Below are 6,133 nucleotides of genomic sequence, written 5' to 3' on the forward strand. Positions count from 1 at the left end.
AGCCTACTCACCTTTAAAACTCTAGGCTTTAAGTCCCGCTGGTTGGAGGAACGCATGAAATTCAGTCCCTCTCATTTTCCAAGCCCATGGCTTTCGAGAAATGTTCTCCCTATGCATTCCCCTGTGTACTTCTCTCTTCCTTTCTCTCGCCCTTCTCCATGACCATGGCTCCTTGTCCTCTATGGCACCTGTGATCTGTTTCTCCCCTTAACCATGTCTCTGCACTTCCTACATTCTTCAATATGGCCTCTTCTCTCCCTTTAGTTGTGGAGTTTTTTCACCATCTTCAGGCTGATTTCTGAGGTATTTAGGATAATTTGTTAGCTTTTCACTTGTGTTCATGGATCTAGGTGAGCCTGGAGTCCTACTCTGCTGCCATCTTACTCTCCTCCCCTGTAGACTTTTTTATCCAAAATGATAGAGGTGCTAATTATCACTACAATGCAATCATATTCCAATATGTAACTATGAAATCAACATGTTGTGCATCTTAAATTTACACAATGTTATATTTGAAATATATTTTTAAAATGATCAAAGTAAATGGAAACTTTAAAAAATAGTACAAAAAATCAGAGACAATGATTTTCTTTTCCAGAAAACAAAACCAAACCAAACCAAATCTGGAGTCCCACTGAAACACATAGAACACAAACTCAGAAGAATATAGGGTTAGTAAAACTATGATATATGATGTACATATACATCTATTTCCTAAGGATAATTTACTTATATCATCATGATTATGAAAGAAAGGCTAAAATAGATTACTTGTATTTAGTTTTTACATCAAAAGGCACTCCATAGTTCAGATTGGCTCTCTTTCAAATTCTTGCTACGACTCTAAATAGTTGTGTGACTGTGTAGAGAAGAACTTAGCTTTGATAAGGCCTCAAATTCTTCATCTGGAAAATGGAATATTGATAAATATAATTAGAGTAAGTGTAAGGATTAAATGAAATAATAAGTGTAGAAGCAACAAAAGAATAGTTGCAGCAATTATAATATTGTTAACTTTACTGTAATCTGTGTTTTAATGACTGGTACCCATATATATAGAATGTAATATATTAGTATATTAATATTGATATATTAACTAGAACATATGACTAGTGAAAGCACATCATCTGTCAAATTGTGCCAGTAACACCTATACTGTAATGTATAGTTGAGAACTTTTATTACCTGATGTATAGCATAAGCATATAAATAGCTTTGTTAAGATTTAGGTAATTTTATAGATTAGATATCCATGACAGAATTATTAATGGAAGTAAGGAGTCTACAAAATACATTCCAACATTTTGAGATCAGTGTAATAGAGGACAGCTATGAGTTTCTGCTTCCCAATACCTCCGTTTCTACAAATATTTTGGCTACAGAAAAGCAATTAATGAAAAAGGACTTTTTCTTGCTGATAAATCTGGTAACTAAATATTCTTACAAGGAGTTCCAATATGTACCCAAATTCATACAAATGCTCTGTTATAGAGGGTTACATGACAGCAAAGTTCCACGTATTATGCGTTTAAAAAATTTGACAACTTCAGAAATCCACCATTTCTTTTTTTTTTTTCACAAAACTTTATTTAATGAGAGAGAGAGAGCGTGCGAGCAAGTGTGAATGGGGGAGAGGGGAGAGACAGGAGGATAGAAGAACTGAAGCAGGCTCTGTGCTGACAGCAGCAATCTGTCAAGATGTGGGGCTGGAACTCATGAACCATGAAATCACGACCTGAGCCAAAGTCGGACGTTCAACTGACTGAGCCACCCAGGCACCCCAGAAATCCACCATTTTTCATTATCAATGTGTTTCTATACTTGATATACTTGTACTTCTATACTTGATACTAAAGGCTGACTTAATTGTCCAAAGAATTGTTTTTCAAGTGAAAATTATCCCAGTTCTCTCCACAGTTTTAGAGTACTGAGTACCTCATTTGTTGCTTGATGAAACTATGTCATAGTCTCTCTTGAACAGACTTATGTTAAATTGTCAAGGGGAGTGTTTACCTTCCTATTACTTTTATCACATTATAAACTCATATCTGATTTTCTACCCTTGTCATATTTGTCTTTTAGTGTTACTACTTACAGTTTTCTTCAGAGAGCAAATGACTATGTTTGAGCTTTTTTCTCCAAATATGTTCTATTTGTCTTAGTACACATACTAAATTTATATTATTTGAATGATGTCAACACTAACATCACAGGAACCTAAGGCTTTTCAGAAATTTGTATTCACCAATGAATGATACAAGAAGACTAAATAATGAAATATAGCATATGATTTCTCCATGATATTCAAATATGCCAAAATTCTTAAAAGATGCATACAGATCTCAGAAATAAACAAAATAAATGCTGGAAAGAAACCATACCTGACCTATAATGGAGTCTAGCTTCTTAGGATTTTGGTAAATTTAGTTAATAAATGTAATAAATATAATATAGGGGACATTTGTATATTCCAGCTTCAGAAAACACATTCTATTTTAATTTCAGAAAAATCATTATAAATTAAATCACCTCCTCCTTTGGAGATTGCTATGGACTGAATGTTTGTGTCCTCTCAAAATTCATTTGTTGAAACCCTAATCCCCATTGTGATAGTATTAGAGGGTGAGACCTTTGGGAAATGATTAGGTCATGAGGATTATAGCCCGCATAAATGGGACTATTCCCCTTATAAAAAAGATCCTAGAGAGCTTTCTTTCTACCATGTGGAAACAAGGAGAATTCAGCAGTCTGCACCTCAGAACAGGGCTCTCAACAGAACCCAGCCATGCTGGAAAATGATATCAGACTGTCAGCATCTAGAACTGTGAGAAATATCTTTCTGTTGTTTACAAGGCTATGGTATTTTGTTATAGCAGCCCAAACTGAATAATACAGAGGTATTTTCAAATTACTGAGACATTGGGGCGCCTGGGTGGCTCAGTTGGTTGAGCGTCCGACTGTGGCTCAGGTCATGATCTCGCGGTCCATGAGTTCAAGCTCCGCGTCAGGCTCTGTGCTGACTGCTCAGAGCCTGGAGCCTGTTTCAGATTCTGTGTCTCCCTCTCTCTCTGACCCTCCCCCGTTCATGCTCTGTCTCTCTCTGTCTCAAAAATAAATAAACGTGAAAAAAAACAAAAAAACAAATTACTGAGACATTAATGAGGTAATATTTTAGAAGACACAGTATATGAAAATTGATTAAAAGAAAATTCAAATTGTTGTATGTAATAGTGATAATAGTAACAATAGCAATGATATTGTATATTAAATCAGTAATATGGCTCATATTCAATAACAGCCTCCATTTTGGTATGGGAAGCAATTGCCCTGAATTTGACCATTGCAGTAAAAAAAAAAAAAAAAATGAAGTATTACAACTACAGTGAGCTAAAGTACATAATCAGATTATCTTTCAAGTAGTGATTACTGTAGAACGCTTTCAAGAACTTTGAATGGGGATGTACTTGTTAAACTAAAAATGTGGAATTGACAAAATTAAAGCTCTTTGATCTCTAAAGTTTCCAAAAGCTCACAAGCTTCTTGAGGAAGATGTACATGGAGAAGGGGGAAAAAAAGCTTGAGCAATGTGCAATGTGGTAGCCTTTATTCAAAAATTCCTTTAAAAATATGTTGAAATGCTTCTTGTGTTAGCAAAATTTGATTTTTAAAAGTGTACTTTTGTACTCACTTCGGCAGCACATATACTACAATTGGAATGATTAGCATGATTAGAGATTAGCATGGCCCCTGTGCAATGATGACATGAAAATTCATGAAACGTTCCACATTAAAAAATGAAATATAATAAAAATATACTTTTAATATTTTATGAAATTTGGGAAGTGGATGCTATTGGTCCTGGATTAAGTACATATTTAATAAAGGCATTATACTGTTTAAATAGGAAGAGACCTTTGTGCTTACTCTTGATTTCTTGTTCTGTATTTAGTCTAGGAACCAAGAAGCACAATTTTCTCCTTTAAGGCTATAATTTCTGGTGGGGATATTTCACACTCATAATTCCCTGTATGTTAACAAGAGTCATGCATTATTGAAGTTAGAGATGTGTATGACAAGAGCATGGCTTTTGTGGTCGGTTTCTTCTGTTAAGTGCTTCTGATATTGTATCTACCATGAATATAATGGAAAAAAATATACAGCTATGTCTGGGTTGAAGGAGGCCTTGAAGTATGTACCATGGGTTTTGATTTACCTTGAATTTCTCATATTCAAAGATATAAAAGCACCTCTTAGTGATAAAGATAGTACTTGGAACAACATGTGTTGTTGCATTATCCAGATTGTTAAAACACACTTGGCGAAACTATAAATACAGTAGAAGTTTTTAACTGTAAATGGAGAATGGCAAAAATGTGTATCTCAGGAAGGAATTTACATCTCTTCCATTTCTTTAAAAGAAATATTGATGACTAAAGTAAATATAAGGTAGCTGCTATTTGATCACATTTTCCTCAGGCCTTTTCTCAGAAAAACAAATGATCTCAATATGTTAAAATTATAGAATTTATTTACAGAATGGTTTTCATATTTAATTTCCAATTTGAATTTATCTCATGATCTCTAAATCTTTGCAAATGCACACTTACTCTTTCATATACGGTTTAGAAAGGCATCTGAAAGGCTAACTTTTCTCATCTGTTGTGTATTTTTGTTAAATAGTAGTTTAATATAATATTTAATTATATTTATTTTATATAAATTATATTTAACTTAATACTTAAATTATAATAAAATCATATTTGTTACATAGTAATTTACATGATTAACCAAGTTAGCTATAATGTATAGGAGTAATAGACAAATATAATTAATGTATAAGTAAACAAGACTCTAGCGTTAGGAATATCCTAACACTAATTGGATAGAATTTTTAAAAAGTTTTTAATTCCAGCATGAAAATGCTATTCTAATTTTGAAGCTTCATACCATGTTCCAGGAGTCTTGCATCATATTCTGGCTTCATCTACCTCTCAAGATTCATCATGTACTTGCTTTATCTTCTCTTGCCACACGGGTGTCTTTTCAACCTCTTATTTGCTTCCTCTTGCCAGAGGGCCTGGGACATTTTTCTCTCCATTTTTTACTTGCTTAATTCCTATTCTCTCTTCAGATCATAGCTTAGTGATCCTCATATCAATGAAGTCTTCCCTGAGCTTCCTGTCTTATTTTCATAGCACTTATTCACAATTTAAAAATTTCCATTTTTTAGATTATTATTTCCTTTATGTCTGTGTCTTCCCTACTATTCTGTGTATACCATGACATAGGATTGTGATAGGTTATGTTCATCACTTAATGCCTAGTTCCCAGCATAAAGCCTTGCATATAGTTGGTACTTATTGTTGTGTGGGTGGACTAAACTTAAACCGATAATATCCATACTAAGTTTACTTACCTGCAAGTTCTCATAGACATTTCTGTATTCTCCAGCAGATTACATGAATCTCTGAGAGCTAGAATTGTGTATAATATGCAGGATTTTCTCACAGTGCTTAACACAGTACATTGTGCATAGAAGCTATTTGATAAAAGTTCAATACATGCCCAGATGGTAGAAGTAAAAATGATATGGTTTAAAATTTATATATTTAACTCACTTCATACTATTTACAGATGAAAATCAAGAAAAATAGTAATCTTTATACTAATTCTCACCCCTTACATTTATTTCCAGTGTCCCCTAGGTCAACATAGAAAACATAACTGTCAGTGGAGTGCTAAGTAAAAGTAGGTTAGAGAAATTCTCATTTCATACTCTCTGGAGTAAGAGTACTGTATCACCATGTATATATATGTATACTCATAGCTTATTCTTGAAGTAGGCACAATCAGTAGCTGCCTAGGGGGATGTGTGCAAGGGGCTTTAAAAATTGCCTAAACACATCATGATGCTCCTTGTCTGGTATTGCCCCAGTATCTAAAATTCTCACGGGAATTTCTCATTTCATTAGATAGCCAGAGACTTCTGTTAGCAGTATGTCAATTTTCTTATGTGAAGTTACTAGACCAAGAAGTAATGGTCATTTACCCTTGACTTGGGTTAGTGTAACAATAAGCCAACATAGGGTTAAGTTTTGATGAAGATGAAGAGAACAGCTAAAGTGTGACTAAT

At 33.8% G+C, this 6,133-nt stretch overlaps 1 non-coding gene across 1 annotated transcript; it reads left to right on the plus strand.

The window, feature by feature from the left end:
- Nucleotides 1-3,680: 3,680 nt before the first annotated feature.
- On the plus strand, nucleotides 3,681-3,792 carry LOC115507952. The gene has a single exon (XR_003966866.1). It is a non-coding gene; the product is annotated as a U6 spliceosomal RNA (small nuclear RNA).
- Nucleotides 3,793-6,133: the final 2,341 nt, after the last annotated feature.

This window comes from Lynx canadensis, chromosome X (assembly GCF_007474595.2).
Source record: "Lynx canadensis isolate LIC74 chromosome X, mLynCan4.pri.v2, whole genome shotgun sequence".
Lineage (NCBI taxonomy): Eukaryota > Metazoa > Chordata > Mammalia > Carnivora > Felidae > Lynx > Lynx canadensis.